Source organism: Carettochelys insculpta, chromosome 9, assembly GCF_033958435.1.
Source record: "Carettochelys insculpta isolate YL-2023 chromosome 9, ASM3395843v1, whole genome shotgun sequence".
Taxonomy (NCBI): Eukaryota; Metazoa; Chordata; order Testudines; family Carettochelyidae; genus Carettochelys; species Carettochelys insculpta.
Window position 1 is genome coordinate 43629338 of NC_134145.1, and position 13659 is coordinate 43642996.

Consider the following 13659-nt stretch of genomic DNA (forward strand, 5'->3'; position numbering starts at 1 on the left):
ATTCGTATGAGTCTGGAGCTACTACTTCTAACGGTCTCCTCACCTCCTATTGGAGATGTCAGCGTAATGGCCTTCTTAGAGTGCTCTTCTCATCTATGAGGTGATGACTCACAAATTCCTCTCTCGCTCTCTCCCCATCTCTCTCTCTACTTCAAAGCTGGCTCCTTCAGCCAGATACAATTAAAAAGTGCTAGTGTATCTTTTCTTGCAAATAATATGAAGTCTTTCGCTAGTCTCGTAGATCCTGTTTGGTATATTTGCACCAGGAAGAAGAGATGCTAACCACAAGAAACAAACACCCTCTCTTTTTCCTTCTCTTCTTCTTTTGAGTCAGGCTAACTGCTAGACACCAATGCCCTCTGGGATTCCATGCTTTTTCTTTTCACATCATTGTATCTTCTTTCCCTGAGAATAATATTAAGCCTTTCACTAGTCATATAGACCTACAGTGAACCATTCTTGTTTGGTGTGTTTTCATCAGGGAAGAGACATCTGAAAAATGGCCATTCTTCACTTCTGTGTGGGGACAGCTCACAAATCTCTCTCTCTCTCTCTCTCACACACACACACTCTCTCTCACTCTCTCTCGTTCAAATGTGGCTCCTTCAGCACCTCTCTCTCTCTCTACACTTGTATTTAATGTCAATTTAAAGTCTTTTGTAAAAGCTGCCTCTTTTGGTAATGCAGACTCAAACACTCTCTCTCACTGGGGAAAGAGACTTCTGAAAAATGGCCTTTGTTTTCAACAGCATGTGGGAATGGGGGCAATGCAGTCTGGGAAGATGACTTCACACACCCACAACCATTTGCAGGGCATTTTTTACCGATAATGCACTGTTAAACCCCAGAATGCAACAGGGCTGAAGGAACTGTGAGATGGATGCCCACAATGCATTTCTGCAACAACTGAACTTTTGCAATTTAGTGGGAATGCACTAAGTTGACTTTGTGAGCAGGTATGGACACAACTTCAACTTTACAAAATCTAATGGTAAAAAGTCATCTTTGATAAATTTGACTTTACTTCCTAGTGTAGACATAGGCCACGTGCACGTGTCCCACCCACCCGCACCCCCAAAAAGGAGGAAAATCAGCTTTTTACAGGATTCAAAGAGAGCATCTCCACCAGATATACCTTATCACACAAGCAGTACAGGTTGGTTGCCTAACATATGTAATCTCATCCAAGCCTAGGCTTCCCAAAATCATAATGCACTCCCATTACAGGATACATTGTTTTTTTGTTAAATCTGCATATTTATAAATGTCAGCAGTGCTTTTTCTGTGATGGTACTTGCTGGCACTGAGTACTGGCACCCCAGCAGCCCTAGCTGCAGGATTAGCTGGGAGTGGGTGGCAGAGAGCCAGCTGAGTACTGACTCCTTTTTTTTAAAAAACAAAAAACAAAAAAAAGAAAGCACTGAACACCAGGATATTTTATATTTAACAGTACAGGGATGGTAGCACACCCTGATTCCTGTCTGCATGTTAACAATTTTTCCCAGAAATCTTTGTTGGCTCCTTCACGAATTTCAGCAGCTAAAAACTGATTAATTTGGTTCTACACTGCCAACAGCAGTAATTGTCACTAAATTCAATAAATATAGCTGTAAGCATTCTAAATGAACCAAACAGGGACAACTGATGAAGTCTTAATTCAACACCTATTAAGGCTTTTTCTTGAGCCAGAAAGAGGAAAAATTGCAACACAAGTTTCAAAAATGGAATTTTAGCAATTCTGCACCAAATGAAGTCTGCACCATCTTGAAGTCTGGATTTTTATTGATCGGTTTCAGGGGGAAGGAGAAGGCCACAGGGAAATTAAAAGAGAACAAATGATTTTCAGGTGAGTGTCAGTGTTCTTGTTGGTGACCATTTGTGACACGACCATTTCCAAATATGTTGGTTTTGGATCAAAGGCCACTTTTGATCACTATTTTTTTTCCAACTTTAAATATAATGTACTGGCTTGTTGATGCCCTTAAGGACCAGGGAACAAGCTGGTCCAATACTTCATTTCAAATGTGCTCCCTTATTTCATGAGATGCTAGATGCACAAATGCTGCAGAAGCAGCATCTTCATCTTCATCCTCATGGACAAGTTATACAGCTAACACAGAATCCTTAAGCTTGCAGTTTCTGCTGAATCAAAAACTATACATACCTACACCCACTCTTCAAGGGGGACGTTTTGAACGTCTCCCTCTTGGCCTTGTTATAAATACATGCTCAGATGTTAATAAGGTCTGGAAGGTTTAGAATTATTATCAGCTAATCAGATGGCCAAAGGAAGGGATTTTTTTAAACAACTTCCACAGCTGAAGACTCATGATGGGAGTGAATCATTTCATTTACAAACAATAACATGTGGAATATCCATACTGCTAATAAAAAGTGCCTGTGCCATAAAACACACAAAAACAAGTAGTCCCAGCCCCACACAGCATGCAATCCAATTGATAGCTCCAAAGCGGATGCTGTATGCCAGGAAATCCCACAGAGGTAATAACTTATTAACTTACCAGTTGTGAGCACACATGTAGAGATGATTTTCTTAAGTATTTTATTTTAAATGCATGAAAATATTTGTTACTAACACTAACAATATTACTAATACTAATATTGCTCCTAGCACTCATGATAACAATAAGTACTCCTGAAGTCCCAGACTCTCAGGATATGTGGGAATTAACACCTAAGGCAAAGGCCTCCATATAATTCATAATAACCTAACAGTCAATTGTGCCTGGGACGCTGTGGACAGGCCTTCTGGGAGATTCTCCATTAAATTCCTTTGTTGTTCTAAGTGCTCTGTTTCAGTACCAAGATGAAAACTGTTCACGTGCCATACTGCTCGCAAATGGAGCGGAGATACTAGGTAGAGCGCTATAGAGGCTTGATAGGAGGAGACAGAGCAGCAACACAGATCAGAGAAAGCTAAGAACTCCGTTACTACTGATCCCGGTTGTTGGAAAAGTGAGGAGGGGCTTTGAAGGTCTCTCTGTCATCCTTATTCCTACTAAAGAAACCAGTGTGCCACCAATCACAGAAAGTTGATGAAAAACATCTCACAAACACACACTCCTTCCTCTTTTCAGTCATGGAGTCGTAGACCCTGCTGAAGCAGTAAAGGAGCTTCTTTTCCAGAGACCTCTCTGCATCTGGACAAACAGGAGAGGCATCCCAGGGGAAGATGAGCAGTCTCCTTCACAAGAATTCAACGTATTAAGGAAATAATGGGCGTAAGTGGAACTCAGTGCTGCTAATGTTCTGAAGCACATCCGAGGACCAAGGAGGTTTTAAGTGGGAACCCTTTGTTAAAACATTGGCAGAATACTACTGGCCTGTGCTCTCTCGCATTATACAAAAGCACTATTAAACAGCATTATCTCACTAGACTGAACCCAACTGGCAACGGCTTTCACATCCTGTATTTAGTTACCTTTTCTGACAACTAATACTCTCTATCTACAACTTCATTCTACAGTTGCACTTTTAAAGCCCTTCCCTCTGGGGATCACAATGTGATTCACTAACAGCTTAGAAAGGGGAAGGAAAACAAAGGCAAGGAAGAAAACAAGAAAAGAAAGAAGAGGAGCAGTTGAAAGACGGGAGGAAGGAGAAAGACAAAAAGAAAACAAAGAGTCAAAGTGAGAGGATGAAAAAGGAAAGGGGAGGCAATGAGAATCAAATCAGGAACAATGGTCTAGAGGAAACTTAAAAATAGAAGCGATGGAAAGTGGCAGCTGGAATAGGAGAGGCCTGAATCAATAGTAGGAAGATGAGAAAGAAAAACTCAACAGAAGGAGGGAAAAAAAGAAGCCATATTTATTCAGCATCAAAATGCTTCCGAGTAAAAGCATTTATGAAACTTCACTTTAAACCAACATATTGATTACTGTCCTCTGAGCTCATGTATTTACAGCTATGACACAGGGAATGCTTTTTAAAAGTCTTTTCTGTAATATACATTGATTTTCTACTCACGTATATTTTTACTGATCCCAATACAGAGTTTCTAATCACTCACATTTCATTTTAGATGATGAAACATTAGCACTTGCCTAAATATTGTTTACTTTAAAAACATCTTTGCAATCCGTCTGACTTAATCAGAGATTGTCAACAACTGGAAGATCTTTAATAAAATGCCATTCAACATTCTCTGATGTAACAATCGGCTTTCCTTTGGTCAACATGAAACATGGGTGTTGGTAATATATGCTGCTGAGGGGCACTATCACCTTTCTATCAATTGCTGTGACTGTTTCCTGTGATGGAAGAATGCACTTGCTGCTGGAAAGTCCTGTTACAGCTCAGCAAGCTCCCTTCATGTAGCACCTCCTGCTCATGGCTGCTCTGGCTCTGCAATGGTTTATCTCATCAACAGAGACCTCAAACCCAGTAACATTTATTTCCACTCCTTCCAAAACAGCATTAGATGCAGCAAAAAACCCTCCTCCTATTGGTCTGCAACCCTCAATTCCAGGCGCAGTTGTCCATACACCTGTTTCTCAAGGTTCACAGGAGCCCCTTACATCAGAGGATTCACATCATTTTCCCTAAAGACCAACAGGGGAACCCATGCCTGGTATGCCCTCTATACTGGCTTCCAGTCCAAGGAACACACCTGCACGGTTCACTTCTACCAGACGCCATTCTGCCACCTTCCTGGACCTCTTCCTCTCATGAATTTCCCTGGGCTTTCTCCTCATCCTCCTGCTTCCTCCCGATCTCTTCATTCTCAACTACCTACTGAGTTTCTCCCTGCAGGTTCCTTCTGCACTAAACTTCTGTTAATAACATCTGTCAACCACTAGCTGGGTCACATAATTAATTATACCTGGCCCATCTTCATCAGTCCACATAACCCTTTTGTTGCCTGTGTTGGATAGGCAATACACCTGGGCATGCTAGATATTTGCTTATATGTTAGTTACGGATTTTCTGCATAACTCTGCTTCGTTTACAAGGCCCACATACTGCTTCACTGACATGCTAAGATGTGTAACATTTTCTAATGCCAACATAGCATGAAGCATTACCTATTGATATTTCAATTTAAATATTCATGGTGCTCATTGGTACAAACCAGTAGATAACAGGCCAGACACTAAGGTGAATATCTTCTGTGGGTTTTGTGGTCTGTGAACTGCTAACTACATTCATGAATATGATTTCTGGTTTTGGGAGTCAGGGAGGAAAGAGCGAGTTCTCATTTTTTGCTTTGGGTGGGAGGCGGATGTTAAAGACAATTAGGCTTGGGAGTGAGGGTAGCTTCTTAAAACAAGCTGTAAAATGTTATTTGCTTGCACTGTATTAAGATGTAGTCCAAGACTTGTGCTCATTAGATCAGGTCCCAACAACCACAAAAAATGTGTAGGATCCAAGATAACTTTCCACAAACTACTAAAAGTGAAGATTTCTGGTATTTTCAGTAGCTATTTTACAGAAACCTAATCTGTACTATATCCTAAAGGGAATTTCTACATCTGAAAGACCAATACCACTAGTAGAGTTGCAGCACAGCCGTAAATTAAAACCACATTTTCCACGTATCACAACATTCTCTGGGCTTCAGCCAACTATTACACAGCACATTGCTCCTGGTCCCTCCTCTTGCACCAGCAGCCAATCTTTCTGGAACTGAATATTGTAATACAAATGCAACTGACTTGTTTCCACTATCCAATGAAGTGTTTAAAAAAAAAAAAAAACAAGTAAAACTACTTTTAATTCCTTAATCCTACAGCTGTATCCTACTGGCTGCGTTTCTGGGGCCAAGAAAAAGTTTTCCTCTGGGTTAGACTGGCAGAGATGCTGACGCTTTTGGTCTTCCTCTGCAGCATGGGACATTGGTTCACTTTCAGGTTTCAACTAGCATAACTGGTAGATCCTCCGTACCTTGAAGTCTTTATACCATGATTTGAGGACTTTGGTAACTCAGAGATCAGAGCTTTGTAACAAGAAAGGGTGAGGTAGGCGATGTGCAGCCTTAAATCTGTGAGTCTAGACCAACTCACCCCTATCACATTGTGAAATCTAGGTACTTGAGTAGCCTCCATCTCTATTACCCTGTATGAGTGCTTACCTTTAATGCTGTCTAATTAAAACAAAAGCAAAACACTTTGGTTTCATTTTAAAGTTTCCAAGCTATCTGCAATGCTGCCAACCACCACATTCAACTTCATGTTCTGCTTTCTCTTCGCATTTGTTAAGGAATTGGCTTTGTCTGGATGAACTTTGGCATGCATTCACTGAGTATAAACTTTAAAATGCTAAATAGTCAGTTAGCGCTCTCCTCAAAATAGGAGTCTAAATTAAAGGCAACTAAAAAGGGATTGACCAGTTCTTAGCACAAATTGGAAAGAGGCGGACCAGATTCTCAAGCAATGCAATAGAGAAAAACTCAGCAAGTGGAAAAGGCAGTATGGAGCTGATCCCCTTCAATGTTATACTAAAATGTTATTAAAATGGCAGCATGTATAGTAGCTAATTTGAAATTGAATTTTTGTCCCACATTCCCTTAAGACTGCTCCTCTGCCTTGCTACTTTAGGTCACGGAAGGGAAAAACCAGAAGCCTTCCCTTACTCTGCTCAGGTCAGGGAACCCAATGGTGCTATTTGGAAAAAAAAACAGCAAAAGTTTCAAAACACACAAACATTTTCAAGAGCCCAATAGGGCTCGTGAAGTTATTGCTCCCGAATGTGATTAGTCCTTGCAAATGGTCTTGATTTGATTTCTGAAAAATATCTGTCCACATTCTTTTGACACATGCTACAACCTATAAGCCGTGCATCACTCGTCTAGAATGAGTCTTAGCTAAATTATACTCAGTCAAACCTCAGTCTCTAATAGCTGCACTCACTAAGCTGCACTGACTAAGTTAGATGAGGACACACACAGCTTGACTTTACCAGCACACTATATCCCACATGTGATCACCAACCCTTCTGACAGGCACATTGAACAAGATGGGACCATAGCAAGGAACCCCCTAGAACCACCACAGATGGTAACTGCTCAGTATTATCTTCTGGAATCTGTCAGAAAGAGCAGCCTCACCTATCCCTACTTGTGACCACACAGAGATCTGTGGCTTAAGGCATTTGCCATTGTCTTAGTAATCACCCACCCTAGAAATACAAATTATATTAACATTACCCCAGAGTCAATACAAACATGTATAATATGCACGCTCCAAACATTATACACAATAAAGAAAATTAAATTGTACAAAACTTAAAGCCCCACCCCCCCGCCAGTTACATCTCACAAATTGCAACAGTTTGTATAACAGACCACAAATAGTTAGCTCCAATATAAGGTCCAAGATAAAAGAGACAATTGAACATCCATGTCTCCAGAACTCATTGACCTACAGAAGGTACACAAAATAAATAAATGAATTGCAGCACTCAGATCACCAGCATGAGCAATCACCACATGCTTCACTCTTGAGTGTACATGTTCAGAGCAAGCAGATGGTATCACCACATCTTCACTAACTGCAAATACACAAACGTTTCAAATAAAAAACAAAACCAAAAGAAACATTTCAACTGACATGCAGAAAAACAAAATATGTTCCATCATGTCAAGCATTAAACTTTTCTAAAATACCCATACCTACACTTCAGGCCCTACCAAATTCACCACCCATTTTGGTCATAGGATTTTAAAAACCATAAATGTTATGATTTACGCTATTTAAATCTGAAATTTCACATCATCTGTAATTGTAGAGCTCCTGACCCAAAAAGGTGTTGTGGAACGGTCACAAACTTATTGTCAGGGGAAGTGGCTGCAGTACTGTCAACTTTGTCTTCAGAGCTGAGCAGTGGTGGCTGCTAGCTGGGGTCCCAGCACTGAAAAAAGAGCCACTGCCAGCAGAAGCACAGAAATGAAGATAAGGTATGGTATAGCCATCCTTACTTTTGTGCTGCTGCTTGCCAAGCTGGGATCTGAAGGCAGCCACACAATTGTAAGGGTAACATGGTATGGTATTGCTACTCTTACTTCTATGCTGCTGCTGGATACCTGGCCAACAGCCACATTGTCCAGCCACCCAGTTATGAAGGATGTACGAAGGAAAGGATGGGAATACTGCAATCTCCCTATAAGCACCTCGCAACACTACCCCCTACCCATGCACAACTCCCTTTTCAGTCACTACCCAACACTCCATGAAACGCTCCATAAAATCTGTTCAGTAGAGGGTAAAAAAATACAAAAATTTCACAGTCCGCGACTTGTTTTTCATGGCCGTGAATTTTGCCAGTCCCTTATACTACATGCTATAGCAGCTCTTTCACAGGAAAGACTTATTTGGCCCATTTTTAAACCTCCTAATTTGCATTTGACAGATCAAATAATCTTTGTACAATATCATCTCAGGTTAGAGATAGAAACACTTGGGGCAAGGTACACTGGCACCTTCCAGTGTTGGAACTTTGTGGTCCAGAGGGAAAGGAAAAAAAAAAACCATGCACCCATGATTACATCCCTGTAATTTGCTGTTAAGTGCCCATGTGAACCAGACTACAGCACTGGGAGATATGCTATTCCCCTCACCCAGGTAATTTACAGAGCTCGTGTCATGGCCTCATTTCTAGTTTAAAGCACCACCATGGCTGCTCTTTAAACTGCTAACTGTAGACAAAGCGTACAACATACTTATTTAAAAGCTACCATAAAAATCCAAGAAACAATTTTGAAGTAGCAAACTGTGTAACAGCATGCCCTGAACCACTCTACTGACTGAGAACACCAGAAGAATGCTCAACAGACTCTCTCCATCTCCTGGTTCTCCCTGTAACTGGTTATGCCTTGGTCACATATTTATTTTCCCCATTCCTTCCCTATATCCTTTTTTCTGAATTCTCTCTTTCTTCTTTAATTGTATAACATACACATTCCATGCTTATTCTTTTCTTCTACAATTAGCCCACATTATTAGCTTCTATTTCTGTAACTCTCTCATTTCCCGCCCTATATTTTAATTATAATTTTAATATTCTCTTTTTCAGGCCTTCCTCTCTGTTCTTATCAAGACCTCTTTGCCTAGCTGAAGTCTTTGACTATCAACTTTGCTCTCACACACCAACGCTCTACCAGTTCTCTTGAAAACACTAGCTCTCATTTTTTCCATAACACGCGTACTCTCTACACTCTACTATTCCTTGCCCTAACTATATGTAAACATCCTGATCTACTCAGAAGTGTCACTAATACTTCTTCTCCCTTCTCTTCCATACTATCGCCTTCTTCACCAATGCACAACCCTAATACTCTTCTGAGATATTATGAAGTTCTGCATATTGGCATTGATTATCAGTGTTTTATACCCTGTCATAACCTCGACAGTATTTTCACAGAATCATAGAATCCTCGGCCTGGAAGAAACCTCAGGAGGCCATTGAGTCCAGCCTCCTGCCAAAGCAGGATCAACCCTAACTAAATCAGCCCAGCCAGAACTTCATCAAGCTGGGACTTAAAACCCCCTAGGGATGGATCACTTCTCTAGGTAACTCATTCTACTGCTTCACCACCTTCCTGATGAAACAGTTTTTCCTAATATTCAACCTATACCTCCCCTTCTGTAACTTGAGACCATTGCTCCTTGTTCTTCCATCCATCACTACTGAGAGCAACCTCTCTCCCTGAGCTTTAGGAAACCCCTACAGGAAACTCAAGGCTGCTATCAAATCACCCCCGAGTCTTCTGCAAACTAAATAAGCCCAAATCCCTCAGCCTCTCCTAGCAGGTCACATGCTCCAGCCCCCTAATCGTTTTCACTGTCCTCCTCTGGACCCTCCCCTACACAGCCACATCCTTTTTATAATGGAGGGCCCACAACTGGAGGCAATACTCTAGCTGTAGCCTCACCAATGCCGAAGAGAGGGGAATGATAACTTCACTAGAGCTGCTGGAAATGCTCCTCCTAATGCGCCCCAATATGTCACTAGCCTTCTTGGCTACAAGGGCACACTGTTGACTCACATCCAGCTTCTCATTCACTATAATCCCCAGGTCCTTTTCTACTGCACTGCTACTTAGCCAGTCGGTCCCCAGCCTGCAACAATGCTTGGGATTCTTCCATCCCAAGTGCAGGACTCCGTACTTGTCCTTGTTGAACCTCATCAGATTTCTTCTGGCCCAATCCTCCAATTTGTCTACGTCACTCTGGACCCTGTCCTTACCCTCCAATGTATCTGCTACCTGTCCCCCTCTTCCTTAGTGTCATCTGCAAATTTGCTAAGAGTGCAATTCATTCCTCATCCAGGTCATTAATACGGATGTTGAACAATACCGGCCCTAAAACTGATTCATGGGGCACTCCCTGTATTTGAAACTGACTGCCAACCAGACATCAAGCTGTTGGATCACTACACATTGGGCCCGATCAGCTAGACAGATTTCTATTCACCTTACAGCCCGTGTATCCAATCCATACTTCCTTAACTTATGGGGAATTATATTGTGAGAGACTGTATCAAAAGCTTTGCTAAACTCAAGATATATCACATTCACCACCTTCCCCATATCCACAGAGCCAGTTACCGCATCATAGAAGCTAATCCGATGGGTGAGGCATGACTTAGAAACATAGAACACTATGGCCGAGTCTACACTAGCCCCAAACTTCGAAATGGCCATGCAAATGCGCCACGCGGCTCGGCGCATCAATTTTGAAGTGCCACAGCCGCTCACATGCTAATGAAGCGCTGAATATGTATTTCAGCGCTTCATTAGTAAACTTCGAAATGGCCATTTGCATGGCCATTTCGAAGTTTGGGGCTAGTGTAAACATAGCCTATAACTGGAAAGGACCTTAAGAGGTCTTCAAGTCCAGTCCCCTGCCCAAGTACGCTCGAGACCATCCATGATAGGGTCTATCTAACCTGCTTTTAAATATCTCCAGTGATGGAGATTCCACAATCTGCCTAGGCAATTTATTCCAATGTTTAACCACCCTGACAATTAGGAAGCATTTCCTAATGTCCAACCTCTCTTGCTGCAGTTTAAGCCCATTGTTTCTTGTCCTATCCTCAGAGGATAAGAACAATAATTTTTATCCCTCCTCCTTGTAAAACTCTTTTAGGTACTTGTAAACCACTATCACGTCCCCTCTAAATCTACTCTTTTTTAAACTACCCAAGCCCAATTCTTTCAGGCTTTACTCATACCTCTTTCCTCACTTGCACTTGGTGAATCCCTGTTGACTATTCCTGATCACTTTCCCCTCCTTCAAGTGCTTCACAATGGATTCTTTGAGGATCCCCTCCATGATTTTTCTAGGGACTGAGGTAAGGCTGACCCTGGATTGTCCTTCTTTCCTTTTTAAAGATGGGTACTATACTTCCCTTTTTACAGTCATCCGCAACCTCTCCCAATCCCCACAAGCTTTCAGAGATAATGGCCAGAAGCTCTGCAATGACATTTACCAATTCCCTCAGTACCCTCAGAAGCTTAAAATCTGGACCCACAGATTTGTGTATGTCTAGCTTTTCTAAATAGCTCTTAACTTGTTCTTTCCCCACTGAGGGCTGCCCAACCCTTTCCCATACTGCATTGCTTAGTGCAATAGTCTGGGAGCTGACCTTGTGCATGAAGAAAGAGGGGGGGGGAAAAAAAAAAAGAGCACTGGCTACTTCAGCTTTTCCACTTCAGGGCTATGTCTACACTAGACCCAAACTTCAAAATTGCCAAGCAAATGGCCATTTGGAAGTTTACTAATGAAGCGCTGAAATACATATTCAGTGCTTTATTAGCATGCGGGCGGCTGCGGCACTTCAAAATTGATGCGCCTCGCCGCTGCGTGGCTCGTCCCGACGGGGCTCCTTTTCGAAAGGACCCCGCCTACTTCAAAGTCCCCTTATTCCTATGAGCAGATGGGAATAAAGGGACTTCGAAGTAGGCAGGGGTCCTTTTGAAAACGAGCCCCGTCGGGACGAGCCGCGTGGCGGTGAGGCGTGTCAATTTTGAAGTGCCGCAGCTGCCCGCATGCTAATGAAGCACTGAATATGTATTTCAGCGCTTCATTAGTAAACTTTGAAATGGCCATTTGCATGGCCATTTCGAAGTTTGGGGCTAGTGTAGACACGGCCCAGCTGTCACAAGCTTATCTCCCTCATCCAGTTACCTCCTTCATCCCCAAACCCTCTCAATGTTAACATGCCTGTAGGAACCTTTCTTGTTACCCTTCACATCCCTTGCTAACTGGCTTCTTTAAAATACTGCCCATTTTCTTGGGCTCCTTTCCCCTTCATATTAGCTTCCCAGGGGATCCTGCCCATCAGTTCTCTGAGGGAGTCAAAGTCTGCACTTCTGAAATTCAGGGTCTGTATTTTACTGCTCACCTTTCTTCCTTTTGTGAGAATCCTAAAATTCACCATCTCACGGTCACTAAAAATACCTGTGACTAAAACACAAGCTTACATTGGAAATCCCTGGGAGAGTGTGCTGGTATAAACCTGGGCAGCTTCTGCTGACAATCTGTTTTCCTTCATTGTCACAGAAGGATTATACAAGCAAACAGGGAGGTGCCAAATTATACTTCCCCACAGTTAACATTAATTGTTTCTCCGTCAACATAAATATGTCAGTGAAGCCAACCCAGACCTTAAGCTACATCTACACTTATTGCATCATATAGAGAAACATACTGCACCCCCTCTAGCTAGAGATAGTAGATGGAAAGCACTGCTACTATGAATAGAACAAAGACACGTTAAAACTAGGGAATCTACCCTACACAGCTCTTTATGTATCCAAGCACAGCTATCCTCCTCCCAGTGTAGTGTCCTGCTGCCTCCCTATTGCACAGGGACAGGCTCTGGCCAGGGAGGCTGTGGTGAAAGGCTCCAGTTCTTTTTAAATGCAAAAACCTATCCCCACAGCAATGAGCGAGACTAGCAGGAAGGAAAGGCTTCAGCAATGGGAACTGCCAGAGCTTCTCCTCACCAGAGGTTTCACTTTCACATATAGCTAGAGAACACAGCTCCTTCTTGGACAGAACACAAGTGACAAAGGGCCTCCACCTTGCTGCCTCCATCCCTTAGGGCTGAAGAATGCCTTGCATAGCCATCGTGGGGAGGGATAGCACAGTGGTTTGTGCATTGGCCTGCCAATCCCAGAGTTGTGAGTTCAGCCCTTGAGGGAGCCATTTCGGGATCTGGGTAAATAGGATGCGGAGGCAGACCTTTCTAGAGCTCTACCAGTGGGTGTCTTATAATTGATCATCACTGGCTGTATTCAGGGAAAGGTCATGTTTTTAAAATACGGCCTTTTTTGAAACTTTCCATAGGAGAGGGAATCCTGTGTCTATTACTCGCAACGGAACATAATGTAGAAAATCTCTATATAGTATATTCTTCTCAACCTATCCAATAAGAGCTAAAACCTGCTCACTTTACTCATGCAAATACAGTATGAACTTCTTTAGTCTGGCACCCTCAGGACCTGATTGATACCAAACCACAGGAGGTCAATACTGTCTAGCACTGCAATGTCTAACCAGTTCTGAAGCAGTAGCATTATAGTGGCTACTGCTGTAGGAACCTAGCCACATTGTTCTGAAAATACATTTCTTGTTCAAGCCAACAAGCCACACTCAACCAGCCCAACAGCCACATGTAGCTAGTGGCTAGCATGTT

The 13659-nt window shown here is 42.4% G+C and overlaps 1 protein-coding gene across 3 annotated transcripts in view; it reads right to left on the bottom strand.

The window, feature by feature from the left end:
• The window catches only part of VAV3 (vav guanine nucleotide exchange factor 3), a 263598-nt gene that overhangs the window by 223519 nt on the left and 26420 nt on the right, over nucleotides 1–13659 (bottom strand). The gene's annotated exons all lie outside the window — the stretch shown is intronic.